Source organism: Falco peregrinus, chromosome 3 (genome assembly GCF_023634155.1).
Source record: "Falco peregrinus isolate bFalPer1 chromosome 3, bFalPer1.pri, whole genome shotgun sequence".
Lineage (NCBI taxonomy): Eukaryota > Metazoa > Chordata > Aves > Falconiformes > Falconidae > Falco > Falco peregrinus.
Genome location: NC_073723.1, coordinates 2,144,553 through 2,163,837, shown reverse-complemented (window position 1 = coordinate 2,163,837; position 19,285 = coordinate 2,144,553). Strand labels below are relative to the sequence as shown.

Sequence of the window (19,285 nt, the reverse complement as noted above, 5' to 3'; positions counted from 1 at the left end):
AACAGTACCAGAAAAAGGATGGATAAATCTGAGCTTTGAGCAAGAAGAGGCAAGCTCCTTCTCTGTGATTCCTGCAAAGCCCGTGTGGTCTCTGAACATTGGATCACATCAAACAGGAAGCCTGACGTATCTTGAATGAGTTGGCAATCAACCTTTGTGTGCATAACTTTCTAGCAGACATGTAACAGTAGTAGTGCTCAAGATAAATAATGACATATCTGTGGGTGCAGTGCCCTGAGGGGGGCTATAAACTGACCTAAGGGCAACTTCTAATTGGGATGAACCTATTCGTCCCTTGTCTTGAAACAAGGACTCTGTTTTTCTTTGATGAGGGGCCCTCATGCTCTTAACATTCTTTAATTAAACAATAGCCCTTACTGTTGAGGGGTTTACTATGTCATAATTTGGCCATGGTATAAACTGGAATACTTAATCCAGCACAGTCAATTGTTTCATTCTACAGCCCCAAAACAAAGGCTAGATTGTGGTCAGGATAAAAAGAATCAGACATATCTGTATTTGAACTACTCCGTGCCCCATGTAAGCCAACAGAAGATATGTACTCAACATTTTTGAAATCTGGGACAGAGTAGGACAGAAAGTTGACATTTTGTGTTCCCCTTGCTCTCTGTTTCTTCGTTTCATTTGCTGCTCCTTATGTTTTGGCATAAGAAAATATGGTGAATCAGCACCCCTGCCTAGGCCCTCAAAAAGGAGCTTGTTCCCCCTGACAAAGAAAATAAATTCTGTCTGGACATATTCCAGGAATTTCAAATTAATGTTGGAATTCCAATTAACATTTCCAGATGTAGATATGGGATCTGAATAAGCATATGTACACGTTGCTTTTCATTGTACATGACGGGAAATGTCACTAACAGCCTGGATCATAGGAAGGTGGACAAAATCTGGGTTTCAGCCCACTGCAGCATATTAGATCTGACAACAAGTTAGATTTATCCTCAGAGCAATCCTGTGAGTTACAGGAATGCTGTCATCCCTGGTTTACAGTTGAAGATGAGAGAGTACAGCATAGGCTAAGTGAAGGATCGGGAAGTTAATTTGAAGACTAATTATCAATGGTTTAGTGTCAAACTGAAAGGAGGTGTTGGATTGGGTGCTGCAAGAAGCCATCTGGTCCTGTTAAATGCTCTCTTTAATGACTCGGATGAAGAAATATAGAATGTCCTCATTGAATTAACAGGTCATGTAAAACTGGAAAATGTTTGCAAACATTTTGGAGACTAGGATGAGGATTCAGAAAGATCTGAGAAAATGGATAGGATGTGCTGTAAAAGAATAAAGCATAATTCTGTAAAGTTGAGAGCCAAGTCCCATATTTAGACAGGTGTAATCATTCCACAAGATGCAAGCTGGTTAGGCAGCAGCCCTTCATAAGCACTCCCACTTGAGATCAGTAACTGTACTTTTTGAGCACAACAGCCCTTAGCCTAAATGGAAATTCCTCTCGTGGGAATTAAAAATCACTGTGAAACCCATTGGTCCTTATCCTACATTCAATGATGATTTCTTCAGAACTATCTGTTCTGAAATCCTCCATGCAAAGTAGACCTCATTTTGCCAGTCATTTCTCATTTTTTCATAGCCATTCCTGCCTTTCACCCCTCATTTCTTCCCCCGGCTTCTAACGAAAAATTACAGCAATAAAGTAAAACCAATATATATGATTTTTCTTTGATGTTTTCAAAGGTGAAACAAGAGTATGTATTTTCAAGTGACACTCCACTGTGACTAAAAGATTTGTCATCTGGTGGGAGTGCCAATTAGAGGCAATTATCATTAAGATTTACCTGCCAATGTATTCCATCTCCCAAAAAAAGATTACATTTGTTTACTTCGGGAATCTCATGGTTTATGGATTTACAGATACTGGAAATAAGTGTAAGATGTGGCAGCTGACTGCTCAGGATGGCACTAGCAGTAACACTCGCTTGCCTTTGTCACTGATACCTTTGTACAGGACTGTACAGACTACAAAGCCTTCCAGCAGCTCTCAAAAATGAAAATGGGAGGAAAGCAGTACTGAGAAAAGCAAACTATCTGAATATCTGAGACGAGAGAGTAGATTCCCATGGAGATTCCATGCCCAAGTTCCATCAGTATTAATCAGAAGTAGTATCTGAGAAGCAACAAAGACCAACCACAAAAAGTTCAGTAGGTTCAACTGAAGGGAAGAAAATAGGTGGTCACAAAGCGTGGCTCACATTCATCAATATTTATGCATGGATGTCTCCATATGTTAAAAGGAGGACTACAGCATTACCGCCAACTCCTACCTTTTTCGTGTTGTGCTGGATGGTTTCCGTCCCATGTTGCTGTGGAAATGAGGCTAACCAAGCACACAGAGATAAAAAGTTCCCTGCAAGGAGATTGCAAGGCTTTGCTGCTACTTACAGAGGTAAATAAGCAAGGGTAAGAACACAGAGGCTGTGTATTTTGCTTAACTTGCCATGATGGCACTTCATTTTTAGGTGTCTTCGACCTCATGGGCGTGACTCCATTAGACACACGGGCTGTCATTGTAGGTCAGAAAAAGTCAAACATCTTAGAGTGGAATCCACAAAATCTAGCTAGAAGGCTGCCAGAGCTATCCAGGAGGGTATGATCGTATGTGTCACAGCTCTCCAAATCCACGTGTTTAACCTGGGGCTTCAGGGACGGATTCTTAGGGACCAACATTGCCAAGAAATGTCCGCAGCCACTCTGCACATTTTTCCTAAAATAGGACAAATTACAGATCATATTCTTTTACCCAATAGCTCTCTGATTATAAAACTCATCCATGAGACTGAAAACCTAGGTTCAATACCAACAGGCTAATTGGACATTCATTGGTCTGCAGAAGGTGGAGGGATAAGAAATGGAATCGATAGTGTTCTGTTCTAGAAGGTAGTCTGGACCCAGTCTCTCCTTTGCATCCCTGTTATGTTGATTGATCTACTAATCATTAGACTGTGGATGTCTTGGTAACATTTGCATGCATTAGATATGAGATTCATCTAAGTGTGGATGTTTAAAATAACAGTAGGAACCTAGATACCCCAAGCACCCATTAGAGTTAAAAGAAAACACAACAGTAGATCTTAGGTGCCACCTCATCTTGGTGGATGCATAAACCAGATTCATTAAATCACATCCTGAAAATTCTTATTTCTCCCCATTAACTGATGATGAGCCTAATGAGCTTTGATGGATGTATTTATATGGGTACCCACAATCTCTCTAAGGTATCACAGTTTTTATTATAGACCCATAGTTTCAAAAGATAAATATTCTAGAGAAGTGATGTCAGATTCATAGAGATCACAACTTTCTCAAGTCCTTTTTTTTGTTCTCCCACACAAGAAGGTATTTTTATAAGAAATTGATTATATGAATTTGACTGTTTCTGAAGAAATAATTCACAGTTTTATGCTTGGAGACAGTCTCATCAAGCTCCTTTATTGCTTATTCACAATAACACAGTAGGAGACTTTTCCCATGCAAAGACCTCAGTGCAATCTACACCATTAAAATATGTAAGTGTCCTATGGAAGAAGAAAATAGTAATACGTTAATATTAAAGGCATGTGAAACAACAAACAATTGTAAGATTTAAACAGGCTCATTAAATCAGCTATGAATGAGGAGGCAGGCGTAGGCAGGAACTAGGAATCTCTGCCTCTTATGACCTGAAAACTTGCTCCTGTTGCTCAGGTGGTGAATAAAATGGGGGCTTATTTATAATAACTGGGTTCTTTTAGAAGTTCTGTGAATCAGGAACACCAAGGCTATTCCTCAGCCAACATTACCATATTTCTTTTTGTTACGAAAATTCTACCCACATTCTTCAGAAGCAGGGCAACTTGTTCGGAAGTGTTTGCATCACCATGGAGTGCTTGGCAGCTGTCAGCGCTTTGGAAGCACCTCAGCAATGTGTATTTGGGAGCACTTTCAACCACAAATTTTCTCTTTCATGTACACTCCTGCCATTTGATGCATACTGGAACATCAAAAGATATGAAAGAACTCACCCAAAGATGCTGCTGTTCACTTCAATTTTTCCTTTTCATTGAATCCCAGGAGGGCAACTTGAAGAGAATATATGGAGGTGGCAGGTTATTAAATCTTATCATCTTTTAAACCGTTTTTCCTCTCTTTTGCAATTTGAAAATCCTGTCATAAAGCCAGCATTAAAACCAATCAATCTGATTTCCTGAAGGGTGCTACATTAATTATTCAGACACAGCTCCTTGCAGAACTGGCGAGGTCAGACAGCAACAAGTGCAAGAGGAAAAGGAACTAAATATGTCCAGGTAATCTGCAGAAAGAGAGATCTGCTGTGTTTCTTGAGGCAAAGAAAACATGATGTCTCCAATAAGAAAGATGGGACATTAAGCCTACAAATGCCTTCTCTGCCCTAGGTACAGGTTTTCTGATGGGCTTTGTTGCTTGAAACCTTACTGTCCTTTGGGAGGCGACACATGTAATACAAGTCAGATTCCTCAATGCTCCAGCTTTCTGTACAAGGCCTATTCAAAGTAATTTGATACATACCATCAGCTCTAATAGCCAGAGAAGTCTAGGTCTCATTATCCTATAAGTGCTCTTTGCCTTTTCTACCTCTTTTTATGATGCTTCTTTCTAAAGCACCTCAAATAGTCTATGAATTAAACAAACTCATCTTATTAGAAGAGTCTCCAGGGTGCCCTCAGTACTTGAGCTTCTAACTTCAGACCCTGGACACAATCAATGAATGAATCAATAATAATCGATGTACAGAGCATTTCAGCAGAATTAATGGCTGGCTGGGAGGCGCTGATGGGCAGAAATTAAGTCAAGGACCATTAATCCCAGCTGGTCATTTGTCTCTAGGCAGTGCTTTGTGCCAAGGTCATTACTGCTATTCTAAGAAAAAAATAAAAGAAAGCTGACGTCGGCACATGGATATTTTTAACCTGGCTGGTGCGGTCAGTTGTTTTGTATGACTCTTTCTATGAAATGTGAGCCACCTTCCATCAGGCACTTCCGTTCCACAAAGTGTCATGGCACCGTTTTCTCCATCTAATGAATCAATAGGTGTTTTCAACCGCCTACAGGTTACTTGGGGTTGTTCTAGGATTCATGGAGCCTGGCAGACCATGGTCTTCTGCAGTGAGGATTTACTTACACCCTCTCCCCACAGACACTCAGTTGTGGCTGGGATGATGAAGGGGAAATGTGCATTTCTACCAAGGTGCAATGAATTGTGGCAGCCACATCTTGTGTCTACTGGGTCCTCAGAAAATCCTAGCAGTTAAGGCGGAAAGGGATCACAGAAGTGAAAGGACTTATAAAAATCTTCTTGGATAAGGTCCAGCATGTTCATCTAACCACACACCTACACACACACAGAGCTGGGTTCACATTAGAATTATAAACTTTCTCAAAGCATCCTACAAATTACTAACCCATAAGCTATGGCAACTGTTCTGCATCTTCAAAGTATTTTAAGAGCCAACACTGAGGTGGAGCCAGGTCCATATTGGTTGATCAGCTGTGTTAGCTACTAGAAAGCTCTCAGAGCCAGCTTGGTAAACCCAACTGCTGCACCCCAGAACACATTGTTCTTCCAAGCACAGAGTATTCCTGTGTACCTGATGTATCCTGATATTCTGAGCCTGCTCCTTCTCCCTCTGTGCTTGCAGATTGTGTCAACGGTGATAAAACATCACCAACAATGAACGGACATTCCAAGTAAGGTTCCTTCACATCAGGATCCAGCTGATTCTTTTTTTGCAAGACACATATAATATGGATGGTAATACACTGCTCTTGGTAGTCTGCTATGAAGAAGGAGCTAGACAGTCCTAATAGTGCTGGAGAAAATATAATGTAGCAGAGGCCTGGAGGGTGCCTTGTGTTACTATAAATGCACTTAAGTGCAACTCACAACTCGGCTTGAAATTTCTCCCCATTTTCAGTGATTTTGGGGATTTTATATAATTCAAACAGGAAACATCAAATTGGAGTGCCTCTTCATTCTATGCAAAAAACATTCAGCTAATAATGATGAAGTCTGAGACTCCTCATGTGCAGCATAATGCCCTAATTGGACTAATTTTCCTGTCTAAATGCAAACATGAAAGCTCTAAAAATGTTTTGAGTGGAGATGGAGTTTTGAAGAGGAAGATACCAGAAGAAAATAGTGAGATTCTTCTGAGACAGCAGGTGAAAAGAGCTTCAGTTCTGCTTTCTGAAAATTGGGTAAAAGTTTACCAGATGTGTTACTGGTTTTCTGGAGATTTTGGAAAACTTGTATCCCAGGGGACACAGTCCAGGCTTGTAACAAAAGGAAGAGCAGATGGCATTTGGATCAAGAGACAATATGAACATTCCCATAAGGGGGAGGAATTTCCCTTGGTCTCATTTGGCCAGAAGAAGAAAAAAGCACATGAAGCTTGCATTCAGCGCAAACATAATGTCAATAACAAGACAGATTCTTTTGAGTGCAAACACTACAACAATAATTGCCTGGGTTGTGTCAGTCACAAAATTCATCTACAGAATGGAGCTCCTCAGCATAGATGTATGCTGTGTGAAGTAGTGGTCACTTTTTTGCATGCTTTTACTCTGCCTCTCTATGGTGTTATCGGATGTAATCCAGTTTTTGCTTAAAAAAAAACCCAACAACACAAACAACACCATCTGAACAAACCAGTTCCTGTTCCCTTTCTGCAGGTCTTTTATGATTTATAGATATTGCCTATATCCCTCTTCGGGACTGTCGTAGGACAGGTGGGAGACTATATACATGGATATTTTTGCACGTATCATCTCAAACAATTTTTTTGTTGAAACATTAACAAGGCAAGTTAACTGTGTGTTGCAAGAGAAACTGATCAGGTGCTATTTTAATGCTTGAAAGAATTAATGGTTAGCAAATGAAGCGGTTTTCTGTGCACAGTTTGTGTCATATTGTTTAATGAAACTAAGGGAAAAAATGAATGACTTAATGACTCAAAATCCTGAAGAAATCATGCAGAAGTAGTTGGAAATCTCCTGGAGACTATGGGCTGGAAAATGTAGCCTCCACCTTGTGCTACAGAAAAGAAGCAAAACTCAAGAAGAGCAATGACAAGCTTGTGCTGTCCTAATTATCTTCACTAATAACGGAATCGTTCTAGCCTACAGCTACAGCCTTGCTATAAGATGCTCCTGGTGTGATTTCAGAGTTGGTGTTGACACCACTGAATGAGCAGATTGCTACCTCACCCAGTACAGGCGCATATTAAAGTACAAAAGCGTGTCTCTGCAATGTTCCCCTGGGTTTTCTCACAGCTTCACTTCTAGTGTTTAAGCCCAAGGTCTATGTATAGACAGGCATATTCAATTAGATGTGGTCTTTTCTGGGGGCTTTCTGGAGTGCAAGCTGCACTGCAGGTCCCTTTCTTGTTAGTCCCATCAGCTCGCACAAACCCAGCAGATATTGCAAGCGGTGTGCTGTTTCAGAGGAAAATCAGCGTGTTTTCCAGAGATACGTATCTGAAGTCAAAGCCGGAGAGTGCGGAGAAGCTAAATGAGAAAGGAGTACCCAAGAAAGAGGCAGGAGGGTGACTCTGCGGCTGCCATTCGAGTCTCAATGGAGAAGACTGTGACAGTGCAGTTATTAACCCCAGGCTGTACCTGCATGGCTGGGCTGTGTGCTGCGATGCAGACTGACTTTTCTTTCATACCAATTAAAATGGCAGGCTGCTCCGCTGCCGTCTCTTGTCACTGTACTTTTACCCAGTGCTCAGATAAGCCTGTGGCCCGTGACGGGAGCAACGCCCATGCCCCAGCCTCCCCCTCACCACTGCGCTGGCTCCTGGGAGCGGGGTGGTCCTCACCAGGCGGTGGAGGGTGGGAGAAGCAGTGGCAAAGGTTCAAGCTAGAGCAGATGAGATGGGAGCAGGGCTTGCTAGCGAGGAACGGAAAGCTGAAACCGCCAGTCCAGCGGTCCAAAACTCATTGAAAACATTACCCCACAACAATCTCTTACCTCACAAATATTTGAGATTGCTTCCCATGCAGGCAGGTCAGAGACCTTTCATGTTCTTTCTGATGAGAGAGGAACTCTGTACCTGGTTGAATAAACTGTGTTTGCACAGAGAGAAAAAAAAGAGACTTTAAAATCCAAAGCAGTAATTAAATATGCAGCTATTCTGAGAATATTCATACTGATAAATTTTATTGACATTTCCTTTCTGCTTTTTCCAGCAGCAACAAATTATTAATATCCTATTGTTTCAATAATGAGCTCTTGACAGACACAGCATATCTCTTTTTCCTGTGCTGGTTTAGCCCTGAATCAGTTTTCACCAGTAACAAACAGATCATTTTGCTTTAGCATCACTGACGATGACAGAAAGAGCAGCACAACACGAGAAGATCATTAAATGCATGGCAAGGCTCTTCTGAAATCAAGAAATAGAAGGCATCAGTGCCGGTTTGCCACCTACAGCCTCAGTCACTGGAAAGTGCTGATCTGGGTAAACTGCAGAAGCAGTAACTGAAATCCTGACCAAAACCACAAATGAGATAAAAAGCAGCTTCCTAAATCCTTCCACTGCTGCTCCAGGTACTTGGGAACATGCAAACAAGAACTTCCTGGGTCTACTGCCTGCACAGAACTTTGGTACTTGAGCTGTTCTGCAAATACCTATTTACCTTGTCTCACGAATAATTACAGGCTTGCTTACTCCTTTGCTTTAGTGGCTTTTGTTGTTTGTTTGTTTGTTTAATTTTTCTAGAAACAGATCCTGTTGAACATTTAGTAAAGGACTCTAGAAATCTGGACAACTACTATATCACATTGCTCAGCCTCCCTCCAGTTTACCACTGATTCAATGTCCTTAGGATGCACTAGGTCAATTGATGGGGTTTTAGGAAAAACAGAGTAAAAAATACTTTTGTTCTGGAAAATGCCTCATTGCTGAGCTAGAAAATGAAAGGAAATGATTTCATAATGTTTTTTAATACAAAAAGATAGAAAATAAAAACGTTCCAAAGAAAAATACAAAATTCAGTTGTTTGGTTTTACAAAAAAGCATAAAAGGGTTGAAATGGCTTTTTTGTTTGTTTGTTTTGAAACATTTCATTTTATAGTGAAGCATGATTTGCAGGGAGAAGTAATATCTTTTATTAGATAGGATGATGGAAAAAATAGAGTGTCATAGGCATGAAGTCCTCCCTTTTCTTTAGAAATGATAATATAAAGTGAAAGAAACATTATGCCAAAATCTGAACACATTGTTTCTGTTTTTTGTAAACAAGACGTTCAAATCAACTGAATACTCCTTTTTAACCCCAAATTGTACCTTGCTGGGTCTTTTGGAATGGAAAATAGTTTTACCTGGAAAAAGCGTTTCCAATTCAGCCATCCAAGCCCATTAAGGGTGAAAAAATTTCTTTTCTGACAGACACCAGATCTGGATCTCAATGGAGCCCTCTGCCCAACCACCAACCTGTCTGCCAGCAGAGCAGCCTCTTTGTGCTTCATTAAGATGTTGGTCTTATCACACTCAAATGATCCAACTGTAACAGAAAAGTGCAGCCCAATGAGAGTATTAACAGAGTGGCTGTGCCCTTCTGGAGGTGAGTGGCCGGTGTGATATACATATCTTGGCACAACCTGCACAGCAACACCTGATGAGGTTGGCCACATTACTGCTTCCTCCACTCTGCCCTGGGGCAGTGCTCCCCTCAGCTGCTTGGGGATGTTTACACTGTCCTTCAACCAGTCCCTAAATAATTACCTACACAAGCGAAAAAGAAGACAAGCAAATAAAATAGGAGGCTGTGAAGGTTTCCATCTGCCTCTGCCCCAGGCCACCGGGCATGCTGCACACAGGGCAGCTGAGACCTGCTCCTCCTGTTGCTGTCTGCTGGGAACAGCTCGTCTTGCAAGGGCTTGGAGCTATCTGGGAGGTGGCACCCATACCACACAGAAATACAACGTCCTTTGTGCTTAATCCATCATTGTGCCTGGCCTTGAAGAGAAGTGGGATGTTGAGCTGGTTTGCACAAGGCAATACAGTGTTTTCTTGGACAAATGTCTGTATTGTGTGCATTGTTTTGGGGTTTTTTTTTGGACATAAAAATCCCAAGGAGGAACTTATTGCTCATTTGCACTATATCTAAATGACAACCTCCTTCGAGAAAAAAGCAAATAAAGGAAGGCTATCTCTCTGTGTACTGGAGATTTGCAACTAGACATCAGTACTCAGCTACTTCAAAGCTGCGTTCATTGATGCTTATTTCCTCTCTAGTCCAGGTTTTTTAGGGCACCCTGGGAACAGCTGAGGCACTAGAATGTCAGGAGCTACGCTAGTGCTAAGTGGCTTGCTGGCCATGCTGTCCTCCATGCCCACTCTCCAGAGGGGAGACATTTTTGCTCTTCTCTGTATCTTTACTTTGTCCCATGCTCTTCTGGTGCCACGGGAGCCAAAAAGTGTAACAGCACAAACTTGTCCTGACATGAGACCCTGTGGTCTGGAGGCAAATCGAAACTGTCTTTGCTCCATAACTAATTGGGTCCTGTGAATGGTCCATCTCCTACTTACTGTGTTTCTTCCATGTACTTCAAAAGTTTCCCCAGTGTAGGCCAGCATCAAAAGTATGGCAGAAGTAACTACTAGCTTTAAAGTGATGTACATTTTGGATATCAACAATGCAACATTCAAACTATGTGCAGGCTTTGGATGACACCTGCCTGCCCATACCTTTCCTCCCAGAAGCAGATGACAAAATATTGTATGCAAAATGCACAACGAGGGCACTGCCAAGGATCCTGCTCCCATGGGTGTTGTGGGCCTTCTTATTAGCCAAGAAAGAAAATTGCTGAGAACAAGACTTCAGTAGCTAAGCCTGTTGTAGTGCTAATGGATATATCTGTAAACACAACGGTACAGTATACCCTGTCATGCAAAGATGCCATTATGTTTTTATGTAGTCTGTAATGTTACTTCCATGTAAAAACTTGACTGAAAACGATTTCTGGCTGCCCTTTCTGCTCAGAGGAAGCCATGAATACCCTACCTTGCCCCACAGTATGTAACCATAGCCAGAGAGCAGGCAGCTACAAATGTGTTTGCCCTCATTTTGAGGTCTCTGTGGTTCATGCCATGTAAAGCAACATGACAAACCCACCAGCCATGGAGATAAGCAGCATGTGTTGTTTGACCAACCTAGGGGTTTAGGGAAGGAAAGAATCGTTGAATCACAGAATCATTTAGGTTGGAAAAGACCTTGGAGATCATCAAATCCAACCATTAACCCAGGACAGCCCAGTCCATCACTAAACCATGTCCCTAAACACCACACCTACACATTTTTTAAATACCTCCAGGGATGGGAGTAGCAGTGATGAGGACATGGGAAGAGAAGAGACACAGATGAAGCAAAGACTGTTTCTATGGAGAAGAGATAACAAGTGTGCTTGAAAAAGAAGCAGGCACATAGGAGGAAAGGAAATTGTAGCACAGCTTTGATTAATTGAAGCCTTAATAGTCCATTCATTGATTTACACTTGAGACCCTACTCTGGGCTTTGCCATATGGCAATAATATGAAGGAAGACAGATGCTACAACTTTGGGTGCTAATATTCCTACTGCTGCGTGGAGATCTGTAGCTTCTTGTTCTCTGAGACAACTGGTGAGGGTAAGAGTCAGCAGTTTCTTCTGGACCAGACCCAGCCCACTAAAGGGCACAGCCATAAAATGTCTCTATTCCCCTTCCAAGCTCCAAATCAGGAGACACTAGGGACAACACAGGTGCAAGATACCCTCTCATCCATAACACATCAGTCAATAAGTAACCTAAGGTAGCTGTTACATGATGGAGAGCAAAATATTGTAGAATATGCTTTACTGGAGAAGACCACACTTTTAATATGTTGGTTCTGTTTCTGTTTACTTAAAAGAATAAAACCTCAGGATAATGGGGGCTGCTTGCCTGTAGAGAGTATTTTGTGCCTAATTAATTTTATGTACAGACACGAGCTGCTTTATCCAGTAGATTAAGTATCAGTTCCAATGTAACATTTCTTGCTTGTAGTTCGGGGCACAGGGCACTATTTTATTAGCCATTTTAGATTGCTTGTTGGATTTTTTATACTTCAATAGAACTGGCATATTTGCTGTTTTCCTCTTCTCTCATAGCTGAACTTACAACAAAGTTTTCAAACAAAAACCCTGGAAGTGTCACTGTGCTCCCAAAGACATACAAAAGAGATGAACACAGTCAGACCTGCCAGCAGCAGTTGTTGGGTTTTTTTTCAATGGTCAGTCCCCCAGCTAGAATTCTTGCTGCGTGACAAACTCACAAGCGACATCTCTCAGGACCAAGGCGCAGCCCAGAGAAACATTGCTAAGCCACTGATGTAGGTGTCATTTGACTGGTACCCAGAGACTGGCTCATGTCTCCTCCAAGAAGTACCATAGGAGAGGTGGAACAAGAAATGAATGGTTTGCACCTTGCCCTTGAAGGGGGACTGATGGTTACCTGGGTGGGACCGTACAAGACAGCATCAGACAAAAATGTTTTCCTCCTGTGACCATCCTACCGATTCTGTGCCAATACCTTTGTGATAGACCAAACCCTGCCACACGCTAAAAGGAATGAATAGCTTGATGACAGCTTTTTCTTAAACTCCAATCTATAGAGAAAAAATCTGTATAAGGAAAACCTTATGTCCGACATCACACAGAGCAGGAGCAGAAGAGTCCAAAAGGGCTGAGACCCGTAGGAGACCTTGTATTCAAGCTCAGTAACAACCCCCTCAAAGCCACACTCAAACTGCTCTACAAGCTGATCAAGGAAAGAGCTTTGACATGTAGAGCTTAAGGGCTTGGGCTGAAACTGAGCTTCAACCGCTCATCTCTCAATTGTGGGTGACAGGATAGTTTAAGGAGCAATGTAAGCCTGAATATGCAGATACTTTATGATATAGACATAACCTAAGAAAACCAGAAGAGCAGCAGAACTCCCACTGTGAACAAATTGTCGGCTCTGTATATGCCAGAATATGACTTCCAGCTTGGATATAATAACCAGTTTTCATGAGTAGCACTCATTATATTGTGTCCATTACAGAAATGCAGCTACGTGACAGTGTCATAGGCTATAACATTCTCACTCAGAAGAGTTTCCATTTTCTTCTAAGACACATCTCCCTTTTGCAAGCTTATTTTGTGCATTTACTGCTCATTTTTATTTGATGGGGTGGGATGTGGGGTTTTTTTGTTGTTTTGCTCCTAAAGCAAGAAAGGAAATGTGCACAAAAAAATCTGTACTGGTTTGGGAGGCACAGCAGGGCAGGTACTCAGCTAGTGTAAATCAGTATGATAAAAAACAGCTGAGGACTTTTAACCGGAGTTATAAATTTTCTGGGTCAAAGTTTTGTCAATGACCAAAACTATCTCCCAGAAATGGCCTGGCTGACCCTCTGTTGACACAACGTAAGATATTGTGAGGTCAGCAAGACCATTTGGTTTGTTGTGTGATGACTTAAGTAAGGTTTTCTCAGTTATTCACTCAACTCTTCTTCCTCAATACTAAGTGAGAGATAACTCAAGGAGCACAAGTATCTGACTAAGGAGTAGGAGAAACACCGGTGGTTTTGTGTAGTAATTCCTGAACAGCATAGGCAGATCCAGGCAGAGTCTGGCAGTTTATCAGCTGCGATGGCATTTTATCTGGTCCAACATGTCCAGGAAGCCATAAAGCTACCTACACATGTTGCTAGGCCTGTCCTAAGACAACCTACAGATCTCTATCATATAGAAAGCTACTTCTGAAGAAGTCATCCTCAGCACCCTATATTCAATGGGGGGATGTGTAGTTAGTAGAGACAAGGGGAACAGGATGCAACTCATCTAATCTTGCAGCACCCAAAAACCACTGAGAGGAACAGCCTCCCCCCAGTGCCTAGTTCCTTCATATTAGCCATAAAGGAAGTGGAGAGCAACAGACTCCAATAGTTTTGGTGTCCCCACAAAGATCTGAGACCTGACAGACACTTTTCCTAGGGAGATGCTAGCCTGGGTGAGCTCACAGCCTGCGTTTGTTCACAGAGGTGTGGGGAAAGGCACCAAAGCCACACAAGAATCTGCTCCCAGAGAAACAAGAAGAACAGGTTTCCACTCCAGGTGCAGTAGCTGTTGTCTTTCGGATCCTGCAGATCAAAGTATTTTATCAGACAAGGGGAAAAGGACACAAAAGGTGCCAGGAGAAGTTCCTTCTGAGTATGAGGAAGAACTTTTTTATCTTGAGGGTGGCAGAGCCCTGGCACAGGCTGCCCAGAGAGGCTGTGGGGTCTCCTGCTCTGGAGACATTCAAACCCACCTGGATGTGGCTCTGTGCAGCCTGCTCTGGGAGAGCCTGCTCGAGCAGGGGTTGGGCTAGGTGATCTCCAGAGGTCCCTTCCAACCCTGACCATTCTGTGATTCTGTGCTTTTGTGATACATCATACACTGAGCACGAAGTGCACTTTTGAGGACTCTGTTTAGAATATCAATGTTTTCCACGCAGCCAGGAAAGTTTGTCTGAGGTCGTCTTGAGCACGCACTTGTGAAATTTAAGGCAGAGTTTACACCAAGCCGTGTCTTGAACGTCACTGGAGGGAACTGGTGTTTCTCGCAGCCTTCATAGGGACAGAAACTGGTTTAAATCAGAAAAAGGCTGATTTCCCCAGGCCAGTTCAGTGTGATGTCACCTGCATTCCCTGCTCTACCTATCTTCTCTGTGTGGCTGTACTGGGTCCGGCTGGGGTGGAGTTAAATTTCCCCATAGCTTTCCCCTTCTTTTGTGCTATGCTTTCCATTTGTACGTAGCATGGTGTTGGTAACACACCGGTGTTTTGGCTGGTGCTAAGCAGTGCTCACACAGCATCCAGGCTTTCTTTCAAATCCCCCCCAAAAGGCCAGTAGGTTGGGCAAGAGATTGAGCAGGGACACAGCCAGAACAGCTGACCCAAGCTGACCAAAAGGATATTGCATATGATACGATGTCATGCTCAGCAATAAAGGCTGGTGGAGGGGGGTACACACACATATGTTATTAAGGCATTTGTCTTTTGAAGTAACCACTACACACATTAAGGTCTACTTCCCCGAAAGTGGCTAGACTTTGCCTGGTGATGGGAAGTAGAGAATAATTATTTTTTATTTCTCTTGACCTGTGAGGTTTTCATCTTATTTTCTCTCCTGCTGGAGAAGGGGGAGTGAGAGAGCCGTTGGGTGGCCACCTGGCAGCCAGCCAAGGTCAACCCACCACAGTGGCTAACACAGGAGATGGTGTCAATTACATGTGAACTCTACACAAAAAAAAAGCGTGTAAAACCCAGAGTGAGGTGGCCAGTGGCAAATAAACCCAGCAAAGAATCCAAAAATCACTACAAAGGAAGAAGGGAAGACGAGGGAAAGCAGGATCACTTCTAACTCATTGGAGGTAAAGCCGTTAATGGAGACTTCATGGTCAGGCGTAATTGGGGTGCTGCAAACAGGCACGCTAACAGATGCATCACATTGCTGTCTTCTCTTTGCCAGGAGGAGAGCCCTTCTCTGCCTGCTGGGTGGTCTCAGTGGCCTCCCTCTGCCTGGCTTGAAGGAGTTAGTCCCAGATCAGATTTGTCTGCTCTGCCTCTTGCTAATGACCCTTGCCAAAGGATCCCTGCAACAACTGTACAAAATCTGAGGGGTGAGGCAAAGACAATAGAAACTATCTTACACTGCCAGTTCTCTCTTTCAGTCCCAGTTTCCAGATAAACACTTCTTTGCCTGTCTCTCCCTTCATTTAAAGCCTACTTTCACCAATGCAATTGGGTTTGCCTGGTCAAGCTCTGTGTGTGTCTGTGTGATCCATATCAATAATCTCTGAACCTGCTGGCCCAAGGTACTGGCAGATGTCAGAGCTTCGAATTTCTACCACTTTATGAAAACAAATTAACCCTGTCAATCCTTCCAGTGAGAAACAATTGGCATGACGCTAACCTCTAGTGTGCAAATGTTTCACAGTGCTTTGCTAGGGTTTTTATTCCCCTGAAGCCATCTCTCTCTGTTTGCAGCTTGATCAGGTAGGTTGGTTGTTTTGTTGGGGGTTTTTTGCTCAACGAGCTAAGGACTTGCTTGTGCAAATAACCCTGTGAAAACATTGAAAAACTTCCACGATGGCAACTTCCTGGAGGAAGGATACACCAAAGATACCCCATGCTCCTTAAAGGTGATGCCAGGGTGGCAGAGGTTCATATTATCATTTTTGGCTGGTCTAGCCATCTTCCTTCAAACAGAAGCATTTTATTTACAGATTAGGTGAGATCACAGACCTTTAGCGTATGCCATTAGATTCATAGTTAGTTGATACAGGACGAAGCTAAAAAACATTGTCAAATTTCCTAGGCTGTATTTACCCTGCCTTTCCCACCATGGTTGCTGCAGCAGTACCTGCCCTAGTAAAAGAGCATCAGTAGGAGATTTGCTAATAAGTTCTAGTGCCCAGGAGAGGTGTGGGAGGATGTGCTTGCTGTAGATATCTCCTGTCTCCAGGGGGAAACATACCAAATATATTTCAGAAAAGGTCTTTCCACGCATTAATTAGAGCAACACTGAGTCACCCATCTCACTACACTGGTGACAGAGATCAGCAAACACTTCCTCCACAAGATTTTACATCTTCCAGGGGCTGCAGGTAACAGCACAAAGAGATCTACGTATCACCTCTTTTAACTGAGAGCTTGTGTGGACTGTTTTCTGATGTCTCTAAATGTTTGCCAGCAGCTTGTGCAGGGTTTAACTGGGAGTCTGGATCCTCTTCCCTACACCAAGAACAGAGCTTTGGGAGGTGGAAGCTTGATATCCTCCCCATCTGGCTTGATGGCACAAGGGTCCCAGTGTGGTGGGTTGGCTGACTGGTGATGCCCAGTACCTGCAGATTATTTCAAGCCAGTGACACAGGCAAGGACTCCTGCTCTGCTCCCTGGCCATCCTCATCTAGCACCTTTCTTTGTGTTCCATATAGCATAAAGTAGCAGATGAAGGCTGAATACAGCATTTCTGTGCAGTAGAAACTGTTCTGGACAGAAGGAAAAAATGACAAACAAAGCCCACCAACAATAACAGCAACAACAAGCCATCAGCACTGTTTATGGGACAGTGTTTTTCTAGAACCAAATTCTAGGAGAGGTCAAATGGTAGTTCTGTGGGTCTCAGACCTTCCTTGTGAAAATTGAACCCACCAAATCCTCCACGTTGGGCAGAGGGTGAGAGTACTGCTTCCTCATACCTCCTCTTGCTCCTGGAAAGAGAGCAAAGTAAGTAGATTCACCATCCCTTCTTTAATCCTAGTCTGTGTGCAGTTCCCTTAGCTGAAATGTTCATGACAGTTTTGCTGTCCTCTTGTGACAGCTGTGAGACTGTAAAACAGCTTTTCCTGGTGAAACATCAAAATGGCTTGGAAAAACTGATGTTTTTAAATGGAAAAAAAATCATTTGACCATTTGCATCAGAAGTTTCTTGAATAGCTCTAGCAAATAAGAAGCTAGAGTCAGTGATTTCAATTGCAACAAAACCTGTATTTTTTTAAAACAAGATTTCAAGCCTCTTAACTTACAGAATATGTAATGTCCTACTATGCAGAAACTGAGGACCATGTCATAGTTCATTTGAGATTTGGCTTAAGATTTTAGGAATCATGAAGTGGGGCAGTGTAACAAGAGAGTATTTGCATAATGGGCAATACTGTGCACTAGACTCACAGAGAAATGGCTGCACGTGCGTGTCCCTCCTTTTTTTTTTTTTATATCTTTTTATAAGTCAAAGCACAAGCTAGAGAGCCTAACATACATTTCAGAGCATCACAAAACTCCCTTTGGCAGACAACTTCTTCACACTGAAGAAAAAGCACTTTGCCAGGTTCAAAAATTAATTAAAAATGCCTCATGCGACTCTAGAAATCACACACTGAACCCCTGTGATACATTTATAATGAAAAAAACCCTTCTGAAATTCATTAAAATTTACAGATTTATACCTTCCAAATAATTCAAAGCAACAGCTCCAGAACCAGAAATGATCTAATCTCCCAATCTGATAATTATGTGGAACGACATAAATAAGGCATTTGACATTAAGTAAATACTATTATTTTACACCCCACCACCACCCCCCAAAAAAAAAAAAAAAAAGCACTAGTAATTAGGAAGATTGAAAGGGAATATGTCATTTGCTATAAATCAAAAATGACAGTTCACAAATAATTCAGTGTTTCCATTATTATACTTCATGGGTTTTGTAGGGCACACAGTATTGCTTGCTACCAAACAGTTCCACCAAAAAGGCAGTTGTTTGGGAGAGCAGGTATGGAGTTTCTGTATCTATATGGTACAGCATGACAGCAGCTATTTAAAAACAATGTGATCCAAATTGACTGTATTTTTTGATGGATGTCTTCAGAGACCTTGGAGGGACCTGGTTGTTAAGGATTCACCATGCTCGGCGCTCTCTCAAGTGCTTCTGATACAAGAAGTTTTATACGCAGAATTACTAATGATGCTTTGAAGATGTGGGATAGAAAAGTGCATATTAATGCTTAAAAGGGCTCTGGTTTTGTCTGCCATTGTTGGTTCCTTCTAGAGAAATATCCATTTCTTACCCAGAAAATCATGTCGTGTTTTTGTCATCATTCATGTTCTTTGAAAAAGTTAAGCACTTGGATCTTAACGTCCTTGAGGGTTAGGGCATCCTTTAAAAATTTAGATCCCGGATTAGTCTGTTCAACCATGGGAGTAATGAACATCAACAGGCATGAAAAGCCCCATTGAGCTGCAGAGGGATTCATTCCATGAAACCCTGCTGCCCAGCACAAGGAAAAGATACACAAACTAGACCACAGGGGAAGACAAATATTTTTAAAACCTGGCCAAGATGTCAAGATTTGAGAGTTACATACTGGCTGTGAGTGACTTACTGGTATCACAGTCAATACAGTAACGGTCTGGCTTGTCAAACAGAGTTTTGCAGCATCTGTCAAGGTTGAACCTACACATTCCTGGGTGAAGCAGGGGAAAAAAATGGGGTTAAATATTTTATTTCCTCTGTCTGGCTGTTCTGCAACAGGCTGTCTCATTCTTGCTGCCCATGCAGTTTTATCCAGCAATCTTACACTTTAGTTAAATACTGGCAATCCAAGTGGAGAATCACGAATTCTTGGGAATACTTGTCTACATGTGTGGGTTTTCTCTTCCTTTCATGTGTATTCTTCTTTTAAAAA

The 19,285-nt window shown here is 42.3% G+C and overlaps 1 long non-coding RNA gene across 2 annotated transcripts in view; it reads right to left on the bottom strand.

Annotated features, from left to right (window-relative positions):
• Positions 1–840: 840 nt before the first annotated feature.
• LOC129784008 (uncharacterized) overlaps positions 841–19,285 on the bottom strand; it is a 68,192-nt gene continuing 49,747 nt past the window's right edge. Inside the window, exons 3-5 of one of the 2 annotated variants that reach the window (XR_008746275.1) lie at positions 8,021–17,311; positions 4,035–4,091; positions 841–2,737 (exon numbers count right to left, since the gene is read on the bottom strand). This is a non-coding gene — a long non-coding RNA (uncharacterized LOC129784008). Of the gene's footprint in view, positions 2,738–3,452; positions 3,549–4,034; positions 4,092–8,020; positions 17,312–19,285 lie in introns of those variants that run through there. The other variant, XR_008746276.1, reaches the window with a different exon arrangement.